Here is a 14553-nt window from a genome sequence, read left to right on the forward strand (position 1 = left end):
AGTTAAAAAGGACTTCTAATACAATCCCCAGTTGTTTCAGTCAAGCAGCTTGTAAGTTTAAATAAACTCTCATATTACTGTGACTTATCTTCCACTCTTGTCTTATGTAGAGATGTTTAAATGCATGTCTAGTGTTTACCGAGGACAACATTTTTTTTTCCTGGTGCAATAAATTGTTTTATTTTAGTTTTTTTTGTAACAGACCTCATTGTTTTGGAAATTGGAATGGTGAAACTGGTGGGACAATGATTGCTGTAAATTCTATTTTATTTGTATAGCACTTGACCACCCTATATGAAATCAAGCAAAAGGGGCCAAAGGGAGAAGAAGCTCAGAGCTTTCTGAATGTATTACTGAAGCTACCATTAACCCTTTGGTGAGTAGCTTTTCCAGAATGTTTTTTTTTTTTTTCTTCTTTTCCCATAAAATTCAAAGGTCAGTGTTCCAGAACTCCATAGCCCTCGATTACCAGCACTGACTGTTACATCAGCATTAGAATGTTCAGTTAGGAACATTATAATCACATATTTGCGACCTTACATCTTAAATGGCTAAATAAATGTCTAATCACTTCCAACCTTCTTCATTTAGCTATTACATCTTTATCTTGGTAGCTTATTCCCCATTTTAACCAAAATGCATTCAGGCTGACACCTATAGCGTCATCTGTTCAGGTACACTATAATAATATGTAACAGGCAGGGGAAATAGTTTTTCCCGCCATCCTTTCCTATTTTTAGCTTTATTCATAAATGAAAAAAACAGAGTGTGTAACCGAGAGAAAAGGAACAGAGCTGAAAAGGTGTCATGGCAGGGGATCGAACCGCAACTCACACAGGCGTACCATATTCATTTAAAAATCGTGAAAAGCTGGGCTTTTACAGGATTCACAAACATGTTTGCTATTGGTGAACAAACTGTTTGCTACTGGTGAACAAATTGTGGTTTGTTCACCTTTTTAAAATAATTTAACGGGGACCATTGAAGGGAGTATCCAGCAATACAATTTTCTAAACAGTTTTGAGGATAGATTAATGCATTAAGTAAAAAAAAAAATGACAGGACTAGATATATACTGATTTACAAACAGTTTACAAATGGATAATAACAGTGGTTTACAGTGGAAAATTATCAGATCATGCTACCATTAAGCATTGTCAGTTATAAATATAAGAGGTTAGAATCATAGCCTTAAGCCAGTCCCTGCATGGAGTTTGGTTTTGTTTGCTTATAAACATGGAAAATTGTGTAAATACCTTTGCCTATTGGCAGGTGTTTTCCCTCACTTTACTGCTTAGCATCTCTTGTTAATTTTAGCAAGAGCAATTAAATTAAGGAAAAATCCTGAAAGATAATGCCAATGGCAACACGTAACTTTGATGTAAACAGCAATGTAGCTGCATTACACAACATCTTTTAATGTGAAATCTAACTTATTTTTATTCTAAAAACTGCCTTGGGTTGGGTTGGCAAAGACGGGGGGAGGGGACTGAGAGCCATCCAGACGTAGCTCAGTAGCTCAGTGCTGCTCCGCAGAAAATAGAGGGAGGGTGAGGGGAAGGAGAGAGGCAAGGGAAGGAGGGATAGGTGGGGAAAGAGAGATTTTTGAGATTTAAAAACCCTTTTATTGGGACATTGTTTAACCACAGAAATTACTGTACTTCAAAACAAAAATAATACACAAGCAACATAAAGAGAAAAACAATTAACAAACTAACCACAGGCAGAAAAGAGAGAAATAGCTAGAGAAAAGAGAGAGAGAGGGGGAGAGAGAGAAGAGAAACATATACACTTCCATTTTCTTATATAAAAAAAAAACACCCACACTCCATCAGCAAAAAAAATTAAAAGAAAATAATAAAAATTCAAAGGATCAAAAACCAAGATTAAGCCCCCCTTCCTCATCCACATGACATAGTACCCCACAAGTGCTCAAAAAGCTGTTTGTTTCCCACAAGTGTATAGTAGGAGAACTCTACGCGAAGCCTTGCTGCTATCAGACCACACATGATTTTTGCTGCGTCCATTGATCCTTCCCCAATTCTTTTGTTTTTCCTACTCATCCAAGTTGCTAACTTAGCCTGCCCAAGAATATAATTTAGCAGACACACCCTCCTCTTCTGGTGGGGAAAGAGAGAAGGAGAAGGGAAGGGGAGACGGGATTCAGAGTGGGGATAAAATGAGTCTCAAAAGGAAACGAGAGAGGTGAATGGAGAGCAGGGGGAAAGGATCAGGTGAAAGAGCAGTGGGAATGAAAGAGTGAGGGAAAAAAAGAAGGACAGAGGTAAATTTCATTAGGAACTGAATTTCTCCACAAATTCAATATACTGTCAAATGTCTTTGATATTGAATAGTGAATGCAGCAGAGGGAAAGAGTTTTTCTTTTTCAAAGACTGTACCCTGCCCCCCCCCCACCCCCCATTCAATCCATATAAATGTTGCAGGAAAATTTCTCTCTTGGAGTGAAATCACCCAGTTGACTTGGGACTGGGACAGTTGTTATTGCTTTCTTGGATTTTGCAGGTCAGTGACTATGACTTGAAATAATTGTATTTCCCAGCAGCAAAGAATAGTGACGCGATGACTCCCGTTCTCTCCACTGTCGGTGAAGGCATTGAGGACAGTGACCTTTCTTTATATTAAATATAAATGACACTGACCAAGCATCACCTTGAAAATAAGTCAATGCGACACTTGCCAGATTTCAGTTAGATCAACCATGCTAGAGTGTATCTTTATGCTTGAGTATGTCTATGTGTACAAATTCATTTCTTATGATGGGGCTATGTATAAATAGCACTGTAATTACTACATGGTGAAACCAAAATGTATAAAAAAATACCCTTTTATGATAGCTGAGAATCTTCACTTTAACTACATTTTAATTGTTCAATTACACATTTTAAATTGTACAGAACAACAGAGCCAAATCAAGAAAAAATGTCCTTGTGCCAAACATTATGAAGCTCATTGTTTATATATTTTTACTATTTATATACTTCTTTGAGAACATTACTTTACCAGCTAATTAAAACTTGGTCAGCCGCCTGTGCTGACAGTGGTTCTTTGCACTGGTTCTCCCTCTGCTTCTCAGATACTGGGCTTCCAAACACAGGTTTGCTGTGCTTTTTTGTTTTTTTTCCCACTTGGAAGGGACATGATTATGCACATTAAATCCAGTGACAACCATTTATTAACAACAGGAGGTCCTCTCAGGCTCCCAGTGAGTTACTGCATCTTTGTCATGACATGTCATTCCCCTTTCCAACTTAAGCCTGATATGATTAGGGCTGACGTCTGCAAATGACTCTTAATAAATCCTCAACAATTGCACAAATTGCATATATTTACGTATTAACAACACGTTAAACCCCCGTCCCCCTCCACATCCACACACACCCTTGCTATCCCATTTCATGTCGCAGCAGTTAAAGATCAGCACACGTCAGTATACAGTATCCAAGGCTACAAGCATCCTCTCCAACAAACAGCAAGGCTTTCAGCATATAATTTGCTTTTTCTAATCTGAAACGTTCACGACCACTTACGCGCCATGAATATTTATAAGACCTGTAGCCTTTGGGGGATGGAAGTGCTAGCCCGTGCATTTATGTTCTTACCGCTGATTTACAATGAATCAGGCGTCGTTTACAAATATGCCTCAACAAAGCCTCTCTCATTTGGTTTGGTAGTAAGCATTTGATTGAAAATTAAGTGAGAGAGAGAGAGAAACAGAGGGAATCTAAAGAGAGAAAGATACAGAGAGAGGCATAATCTTTGAAGAGACAGCATTCGCATTTAATAGAATATGATAAGTTGAGTGAGTGCACTCAACCCATCTCCTGCATTAATAGTGACTTGTGTAACCTTTTTAAACATTACCGAGTCATGTAGGTAATGAAGCATTCATCTCATTAGCCTTTGCAAAGAGGAAAAAAAAAAAGAAAAAAAAAAGTGGTGCGGTGGAGATTTGAGAGAAAACAAAAAGAGTGGAAAAAAAAAAAAAAAAACTAAGCACCTGATTCCTATGAGAGAACAAAAAGTGACAGCAAAGATCTCCCTTTATCATGTTTACCATCTACACTGGCATCGGGCCAGTTTCACTTTTCAAAGACAATTGATCAAGAAATCGTTTTGACAGTTTGACACAGGGCTTGATGGATGGGCATCGGTGACTGTATTCTACCCATCGTGATGGAATAAATCAACACTCACCTCTGATCTCGCCTTTGGAGACAGCAAGCAGGCCCAAGGGAGGACCGCGGTGTGCAAATCCACTCGCCAAAGAAATGCGTTTTTAATTCTAAAGCGCACAAGAGCGCTCAACTGACACTGTACCTGCCAGTAAAAAAGGAAACGGAGGGTTCATTTTATTCCTGGGTCTGGATTTCACCTTTCTCTCTTGTCAGTCAAAAAAATTCCTCTGGTACACGATCAAAAATGTACACTTTGGCTTTTGGTCGAGTAAACTGTACGGTTCAGTTGGTAGTGTTCCTCTTTACAAAGGCTGGAGTTCCTAAAATTTTATGTATTATTATTATTATTAGCAAAGGTGTGGTTTTATATGTCAGAAAATTCACTGATGGGGTAATTTACAAAGAAAGGTGTTTGAGGCTGTTTGAAAAATTACTCTTGTGAAAATGATCATGCAGTGTTCCTCAGGTGAGTGACACATTTACTGAAAATGATTATTCAATAATTAGTAAAATAATACAGCGACAAATTGGATCTTTAAATGGCTAGTTGCCATTAACGGCACGCACCTCATCGGTCATGACAGGTGGGTATTTATAATTGCCACAGTCCACTTTGACTAAATGAATAAGTATGGGCAGTGTCACAATTTCTTTCAGTACTGCTTGCCTAAAATCCAGCTTTATCCAATTTGTTTCATGTTCACAATCGTGGTTGTGACTCCTTGAAGCCACACCACATAACTTGCTTATACACAGTGAGCATGCTTTGGGTTCATTTTGAGATGGTAAGCCAGAAGGACAGAGGTAAAATCTGAGCACACATTTGAAAGCCGTAAAACATTTGCTTTAATTTATTTAAATTAAAACAAATTAAAACAAATGTCTCCAGTTGTATCAAAGGGATTCTGATCAGCAACCAGAGATCTCCCTTAGAAATGGATAAAATATTACAACCCTATCCTCTAATTGTGCGGAATACATACACACATTATGCCTTTCAAACTTGTACATTTATATAGATACATTTTTGTTCAGACATTACAAACAAAGTGTTTCAGGTCCCAAATTAATAGCAGTTCCCATGAATTTAATTTTTTTAAATATATATGCAATAATCCACACACATAGTGTGTGCATAATTCTGTCAGAAAATCCATAATTGCAAATGTGTGGAGGGTAAGGCGCAGAGAGCAAAAATCCACACTTTAATGTTTAATACATGCAAATAGCATTGCATGGTTTGGTAAACATCCTTGTACGTTTCTGTGTGCTCTCTCGAGGTTTCACGAGAGCGCAAATATTTAGGAAATCTGGACCAGGCTGGTAGCGCACATCAGCTGAATAACATGCTCAAAAATGTGCTGTTTTCAAAAGATACCTCATTGCTAACGCTACTCAGCTTTGCTTTGATATCAGTAATCATTATGACAACATCAAACAAAAAAAAAAAGTGTAAAAGGTGTTTAAAGCATTTGTCTAGAACAAAACGTCTACATATAGACACCATGTTGACATGCATTCCATCTCTGAGGTATTTGCACTTTCCCAGCCAGACTTTGCATGGTAATCTGAAAGGCAAACATTTGATCACTCTCCCCGGTCGTCTGCAAACAAACCGAGAGGCGAATCCCAAGACTGCCGAGTCCGAGGTGGTGCTGAGGGTCCTGATGAATGAGAGAGTGACGTGACTCTGCATCAAGCAGAGAGAGAGAGAGAGAGAGAGAGAGAGAGAGAGAGAGACCAGGGAGTGTCAGGGAAACAGTGAGAGAGCTGAAGAACTTTGAATTTTAAAATCCAGTTTAGGGAAGCCAATTCTTCCTGATCTGCTTCTAAAAAAAAAAAATCATACACAAAGTTGGATTGTGGATTCACACAAGACACATACATACATATAGGATGAAACAAAGCGGTGAGAGTGAGAAACAGAGGGGAAAAACAGAGTGGGGCGGGGGAAGGGGGAACAAGAGAAAAAGGGAGACTTTTTAAGAGAAAGAGAGAGGGAGAAAGGGGGGAGACTAGAAGCCTGGTACTGACTGAGCAACATATAAAACAGCCCCCGTGCTGAATCCTAAAAAAGTCTGTGGACTCGCCAGCACTCACTGTCTCTGGGAGCAGGCATACGGTTGCTGATCACCAAGGCAATGGCGGTAAGTTTAGACATGCTGACACCACCCCGAGGCCTCTGTTCTATTAGCTCTGCGCCAGCCGTATGTGTGACAAGCACTTTGCTGGCAGCTGCTTGTTTTTGTGTTTGCAATGCCATGCCTCCAACCACAGGGAACCTGGAAACACACGCAGGGTAGACAGTTGGTCTCTGCGCAGCGAGACAACCTAGGGGATAACACTGAAGAAAATCAAAAAGTACAAGAGTAGGGAGGCTTAGGAAGGAACACAGTGAACTAAGCTAAATGATGACAAGCAAGGTCCTTTCTAAAAAAACTAAAAAAAAACTCCAAAGGAATACCGGCTGAATCTTGCCATCGCTACCCCCCATCCTGCCCAGCTGACTTGCGAATCAGCATCAGCAAATTTTGTCACAATTCTAAGAATCATTTTCTCATAAATGATAGGTCCGATAAATGCTTTGTAGCAATTCATGTCAATTCGTGGAATTCTGTACAGTACCTGCCTGTTCCTGTGAATAAGGTGCACCTGGATACTTAGAATCTACCGGGGTGTGGATGTCAAGCAGAGCTGTTTTATGTCCTCTTAATGACCTATCTCAAATTTTGGACTAAATTATACATTTAGGTCTTTAATATGAAGGCTCATTACAGATCATGCTGTCACCACTTAATCACACAGCATTTGGAGAGCAGAATATGTCATTGTCATTACATGTCATAATCATTTCATGACCTTCTGTTTCTTTTCTGTCATGTCATACTCATTTTATCATTTGTCAAACACATTCCATTATAGCCCATAGTCTCTTTATCGTGTGTCAAACTCGTTTCATCGTTGCTGTATTTGCCTCGTAATTTGTCATTGCCAGGTTTTGCGCCAGGAAGGGCAAAGTGATAGATCAGAGGGTCCATGAGTGGGCCTAAGGTATTAAAACTACCTGGCCATGGAGGCACAGGGAAATGAACTATGGAGAGGGAGTGACATTATTTCAAGGGACCACAGAAAATCTGGAGAGAATGTGATCAAGATGTTATAGTGTCTCTCTTAACCATTTTGTAAATGTATGCCATTCTGGGTATTTGGTCATATTTATTGTATCCCATTTCATACTTATTGACATATGTTCTTTACAAAATATTCCAGTTGTGAGTCATGTTCACATCTATAGTTTACTGCCTTGGAGCGAGCCAATTTTTTATTTAAAAAAACTGAAATTGAAAAAATATACTCCATTTGAAAGGGGATGGGATAAATGTTTCAGTTTTTTAATGTCATCAACATTCAGATATTACAGTCCAGCTAACACTGATTTTTTTTTTTTTTAAAGCAGTCATTACAGGCTTTACAGCATATGATTTTATTTTAAAAAATATTTTCTGTGATCAGTTAAAATTGACTAGTACTGCATGACTGATTGAAATTAAATTTGGGGATTCTAAGCAATTTCAAGCCATGTGAATCAAATGGCATAACATTTTATTATTCATCCATTTTCCAAAGATGAATAAATAATCGAACACCAATAACAACAATGAAAGAAAATCTCTCCCTTTCTGGAAACAGATGAGAAGAAAGCTCATACAGATGCCCAGTGGGGGGTTGGGGGGTTTTACTTGTCGAGATGATAAAAAATTGAATGAGAAAAATGAATAATTCATTAAGTGAAGTGTGTCGCTCCTTGTCACAGATGCTTTGATGTGTGACACACTGTAGAGGAGGAGCGGAGCAGCCTTTCATACATTTGTAAGGGTTGCAAACAATATTGTTCGGGGGCCCTGAAAAACAAAAGGAGAAATAAGATAATGTGACAGAAAGTTTGCAGGAAGAAACGCAAAGTGTGGGTGGGCCTGGTGTGTATAAATATCTCCCCCTCCCACCACCTGAGACAGCGTAATCCCTCTTCTCACCTCCTCCATAAACGGCCTCTCACCTGTGGGTGTGTGGTACGCGTTATAAAAGTATAAGTCTGTTCTTTTCTGCTTTAACAGTGTCTCCTCCAGAGTCGCAAAGTCTCTGCCATTACTCGTGTTCATCGTGAAGAACATGGTTCCCATGGGGGTTCTATACCCACCGGATTTTCGTGGTTGACCCCGTGAATGTGAGATGGTGACGTTCACCGAATGTCACACCAAAACATTCCGTCGTCTGACCCTTTCGTAGCCTTTCTATAAATTTGCAAGGTCTGGAGATCCTTATCTATCTCAAGAACGAAGGACTATGGGTTTGGGAAACCAACATTTCAGCAATAATACTCTATTACTATATTTAATTAAAAACCTAGCATCGTTCCCCACAGTTTATTGAAAGTATATCCGCCAATGCCTTACGAGGTGAATATGGCATGATAGATTTTAATAAATAACAAGGTGCAACAAAAGCATACATCCAAGAGGCCAGCCATGGTGGTTTTTACTCTAGAATTCCACTGTGCTCAATTATTTTATCCTTAGAATCAACACGTCAATATCTTTCATAAACTCATAAATAAATGAACAAATCTCTTGTACCATTTTTGCTGCAGTGATTACCTGAAATGTTTAAATTACATTCAACATGTAGTAATGTAATAAGCAATATCTGTCAAGCTGACAATTAGGATTTAAGCTGTGTCAACCTTTAATAAATATACCATTTAGTACAATGCTAACTACATATTATCGAGGCCTACAAAAGTTACATTAGTTAGTAATATCAGTGAGGTAGTAACAGATTACATGCAGTTAGAACGATCTATAATATCTGTAACTGAAGTTATTTTATGTATGTTGTGAGATAGCAGTTACTTACAAAATATGCAAATATCAAAGTTTAAAATGCAATAAATCTCCCTGATAGCTATGGATCAACAGGTCATCAGCAATTTTCCCAGACTAGAACACCATTCTTGAGTAATCTAAAGCTTAGGTAACTTTAATACATAAAAATGTTATATATTAATACATTAAAAAGCTATATTATAATATAGCGCATCCTCAAGCAAAAACAAAAACAGAAAATTCTAAAGCTAAGCTGTTAAAAAATGTAAATAATTATAGACTATGAACTATATTTTCTATAAAACAAAGTCTTCTCCTGTTATATGTGAATTGTCCTTCAGTTATTTTTCTGCATACAGGGAGAGCACGAAAGAGAAAGAAGGGAATGTGTAGATTTGGCAGCACAATACATTGCCACTTGCCACAAACTGAGGGACAGGGAGTAACATTGACACCAGAAAAGTAACATTATTATAGTTAATTGACACTTTGTATGTGTTATGTTCTAGATGTAGAATTTTATTTCTGTGGATTGTCTGGATTTTATATTTTTTCTGTTTATTGTACTTAAATTGTTATTGCCTGTCTGTTATATTTGTCATGTGAGTGAATGCTTTGGCAATGTAAGTGTACCCTTACCATGCCAATAAAGCTTATTGAATTGAATTGAATTGAAAAAATTGAAAGAGACCGAGAGACAGAGAGACAGAGACACTGGAGCTGCACATTTTTTGCACTGATTCTACAGCTCAGGCTTACACATTCCTTGCTGTCACTGCCACACACCACAGATGGGGCTCGACAGCCATGCAAATGGGAGATTTCAGGTCTCTTATCCCTCATCCGCCCATTAAAAAAGAAAAGGTAAACTTTGCTGTGATGACTGCACAGCTGTTCAGCTGAGCTTTCAGTCGTGCGAAGGACAGGCACAGTCCTGCAGAACGGAACAGTGCCCATTGTGGCGCGCGGCTAGCCTTCGTAGGGCCAAAGCCTCTGCACTCCGCTACTTGTTTGTGAGCTTTGGCTTGCTTGGTGTATCCAGCAATGAATTCCACCTGCGTGGACAATTTGAGCAGAGTTCCTGAACTAGTGTCCGAGGACGTATAAAGGAGTCCCAGGGGAGCCACAGGGCAGTCAGTACATGAGAGCCTTGAGATAAAAAATTCTGGCAACCCCTAGCTCAGGGAACGCGTATCAGCGTAAACAGACGACGGCATAGGAAGCGAGGAGGACAGAGGGGATTATGTGCCCCCAATATTGGTACCAGTGAAACTTGTCCCCGCAAAAATTGTACCAGAAAAAAAAAGGTTCGTCATATACTTTTATTTTGAAAGGCAAGCTGCGTGAGTCGATGCAGCAAAGCCCAATCTTTTTAAAAAAATTAAAAAAAAAAAAAAAGAAAACCCTGACCAAATCATGCAGTAACCTAGTAAACAACAGACTCAGCAGGTTGCAATCAGACGACTGAATGGCTACGGTATCAGTCTTTAAGAATCACCCCATTGCACCGTGGGACTTTGCAAGGAAGTTTGTAGCCGTATGAAGGTAACGTGAATACTATGCTACAGCTATTACTTAAAATAAGTTCCTTGCATTGTTCAAAATGTACTATATAGTTACTATACATTTACATATACTGTTTATGTCATAAACTGAACATGCATTAATGGACTACGTATTTGGGTGTCTTATGTGTATGAAAGAACAGAGCCTTTTTTGGTTCCACCATGAATCAAGCTATGGGTAGACTCTTCTGGAGCTGGATTGCGTAGTAATGTTGGCTGAACGTATCTGAGCCGGGCTAGAAGTCCGATGGCCCAGTGGCTGATTTGGCGGTGTTCATTTCATTTATTTCCAGTTTATTCCAGTGGTATACTGGAATTATGGAAACCACAACCACCTAATCTTCCGACATGAGTGCTTTGGATCAATCCAACAGAAAATACTGCATTTACAGAACTAGGCTTTTTAGGATAATTAAACTCGGTTCTGTTCTGTATGCTACAGAACTTGAATTGGAGAGGGAAGGAAGGATTACCAGAGCTCTTTGTTCTCGTTTTTATCAAATGGCAGATAGACCCCACACACCGTGTGTGACAGCTCAGCTCCAAGCTCCATCATTCCTCACCACAACCTGCCAAGAATAACTATATAAATTATATAGCGTATTTTTAATGCTTACACCGCAAACGTGTGACACATTCAAAATTGATATATACTTCAACCCCGCATAAAGAACACATGGACTGTGCGCTTTATGATTTATGCGTTTATTTTATTTTTCTGAAAATGCATGTTATCCATTTTTAAAGCCGCGTTTTCAGGGAGGTTCATTTGGCCTGTTCTCCTGCCTTGCGGGGAAAGGCTGTTTATTTATTTACTAAAATCATCTAAGTGGGAGAGGAAACTGGCGGGGTGAGAAATCTCATTTTCTGGAGGCGTCCCAAGGAGCGGCGGCGTGCTCGACGGGGTGGCGGCGGCGCGGGGGGGGGGGGGGGTTTCGTAATCGGGAACAGAGCGCGTGCGGGCGAGCTCATTCCTCTACGTGTCGTCGTCGGGCCGAGCAGACTCCGGCCGTTTGGGCGGCAAGCGTCTCCCATCGATACGAGGAGCGCTTTATTTGTGCCTTTTCATCTATCCACCCGTCTGTTTAGGTGTATCAGCGGGGCTCGGCTGCCCCTAGCCGGGGTCGGCCTGTTATTTTCGGCTGAGCAGATCCCGTTTCTCTCTGTTTTTCAAACCGCACCTGAGCCACACTTGTCATGCAGCCGGAGCTCCCTCCTCCGACAATCTGGGGCTCACCCCCCTCCCTCCCTCTCCCCATGTTTGTGCTCTGAGCATATTCCCCAGCTTAATCAGTGGGCTGCCATACTGCTTAAAACAGATTTCCATGCTTTTTTTTTTTTTTTTTTTTTTTTTTAAAACAATCTAAGTGTTTCTGCTTTGTGGGAATTTGGATCATTTGGTTCCCTTCCCACTTTTCAAGTATCGTTTAGCAATTAAAAGGCAAGAAAGCCCCCCAATTTGTATGCGCTAACCTCTTCAGTGATGGAATCTATGAATGTTGGCTCTGATTCGGATGTATTGTGGGAATCCTCCTGTGCGAGGAGTTCTCGGTTGGCTCCGATCTCAACGTAGTAATCTCAGCTATATGTTGGCTCTGATTCCAATGCAGAATCCTCGTTGTTGGCTCTGAATTGTATGTTGTAACATGTGCAGACGCACATCCACATGCAGCCCAGCAGTTTCAGATTCGCACACAGCGACCTCTCCGAGCAGGGCAGATGAAATCACAAACGGTTCATGAATATTTACGAAGCTGTCTTTTTCAGCAGAGTGCTTTATTTAAAATGCAGCGAGCCGATTGCCAAAATCATTCTCGCCCATCATGCATCCAATCAAAATTCTTTGCTGAAATTTGATTTTTAGAAACAGATTACATTTCAAGGATAAAGGAAAATTGATAAGCGCTAACCACAGAAAGGGCCTAATTTGCACAGGGCTGCAGTGAGGAACACTGATATTTGCGCTCCCTTCACCCCACAAGAACCTACAGCACTGAAGCCCAATGCTGCTCAGCATTGTCATAATGAAAAGATTTCTTTGTCAGTTCAATTCCAGATTTTGAATTACATGCAAGACAGTGCTCATTAAGAATTAACAAGCTTCACACTTCCTGACACAAGATGCTTTCATGATTTGAGGTTTTATGCAAAATATACAACAACCTCCAAGTTGCATGACTTTCTAGAGTTGGACCAAAGTGCAGATTAAGACAACACCATTTCTGTTCAGTTCTTTGGCTGCAATTAATCACAAACAAATTGCTTTAGGGGCTTCATAAATTGTTGACAAACATTTCGATTAACATGCAATCATTCATTTATTTGATGGTAAAACAGGAAAACAAACATAAATCATTTGTTAAAGACAGGCAATTAGGAAACCAGTCAGGCACCGCGAGGTTAATAACACTCTTAATGCTTTAATAATTGATACAGTTTAGCCTTGAGGTGCTGGCTGTGGCACAAATTGCGCGTTCTCAGACCGCCCTCCATCCCCATCCCAAGCATTCACCAGGTGCTGCAGGTGCCAATATCTGCACCTTTAACTCCACAACAGATTGCAGCGTATGCAACATGTATAGCTTCACACCCATTAGCTAAATTGTTGCCCCGTGTTTATGTTCTTCTGAAATAGTTCAAGCTTCGGGATTCAAGGGACCCCATTAATACAGTGTCAGAGCCTAACAGGCTCTCTCTCGTTCTCGCTCGCCCTCAGCAAAGGAACTTCGCTATATTCTTATATACTTGTATCAATTTTCACAAGCGAGCATGTGTGCATGCATGCATACAATCCACATTAAGGAGTCTATGAACAGCATGCACGTTTCTGGATTACTGTGCTTTTTCAGCCCACACAGTAACCACCCCCGCGCCGCAGGGGAACTGACGGATGAGCGGATTTGCCCGTATGATTTATAAGGCTTTACTTTCAGTAATTGATAAGCCATTACAGCATTTCGGTCCAGACGGCTTGTTCGCAGGGACAGAGCTGGTGCGCACTGATTTCTATGGAATGTGGCAATAGGTAACGCTTGTTCATAAGTAATGCATGTAACACTCCTGGATGTTACACAAACCCGTTGAAGTAAGGTTGCCCTAATCCATCTCTCCCATACTCTCTGAAGCCAGAGATCAATTGCAGCAGTGGGTTTAGATGTTGCTGATATAACACCATACCATGCATTATCAGTCTCACTGGGGATTTTATTATTTTACTGTCCATGCTAAATGGCACTATGATAAACACTTTTCTTAAACCCCTGGGTCTGTTTTCACAGCAGGCAAAATGGTGAATTTGTGATTTTGACCCAAAGAATATCTGCAAGTCTTTAGTCACAGATTGTCAAGTCCAAAATTGGTTAAATCATCAGTCCAATGAGTATTCTGACTAGTAGTATCTGTATGGATTTATGAGTTTTTTTTTTTTTTTTTTAAATGTGCCAATTCATGCCAACTGCAGATTTTATTATGAGGAGTATTTGGAAGGCACACCCATTTGATAGCCTGTAATTCCATATAACTGAAAAACTCTAATCTACCTGCCGGATCTGTGGCCTGAATTACAGTGATCTTCCGGGTCAGGGTCCCCTGCCTGGGATTTTATGAAAGATACAGGACATTAAAAAAAACTGCATTGTCATATCTGCCATACAGGGCAGGCTGAAGTCAACACTTCCTCTCCTAACACACATTATTCCATTGAAAGAATCACAGAATGGCAGCCGGCTAGCTGAAAATAAGGAAGGGTTCCAGCTAAATTGAAAACTGAATTTGAAAGTTCTCTGTGCGACTGTAGTTCACGAAGACATTTTGAACAAAATTTTGATTACCCATATATTTCGGTATGGTGGGGGAGGGGGCCGGGATGCAGTTAAAATATCAAAATTCTGAGGCACCCCTTTCAACCCC

General features: G+C 40.0%; 1 long non-coding RNA gene across 1 annotated transcript in view; it reads right to left on the reverse strand.

Moving 5' to 3' along the window:
* Nucleotides 1-5624: 5624 nt before the first annotated feature.
* The window catches only part of LOC118217816, a 36490-nt gene continuing 27561 nt past the window's right edge, over nt 5625-14553 (reverse strand). The window contains exons 3-4 of the long non-coding RNA XR_004763310.1: nt 6297-6478; nt 5625-5886 (exon numbers count right to left, since the gene is read on the reverse strand). This is a non-coding gene — a long non-coding RNA (uncharacterized LOC118217816). The remainder of the gene's footprint in view (nt 5887-6296; nt 6479-14553) is intronic.

The sequence above is a fragment of the Anguilla anguilla genome, chromosome 18 (genome assembly GCF_013347855.1).
Source record: "Anguilla anguilla isolate fAngAng1 chromosome 18, fAngAng1.pri, whole genome shotgun sequence".
Classification (NCBI taxonomy): domain Eukaryota; kingdom Metazoa; phylum Chordata; class Actinopteri; order Anguilliformes; family Anguillidae; genus Anguilla; species Anguilla anguilla.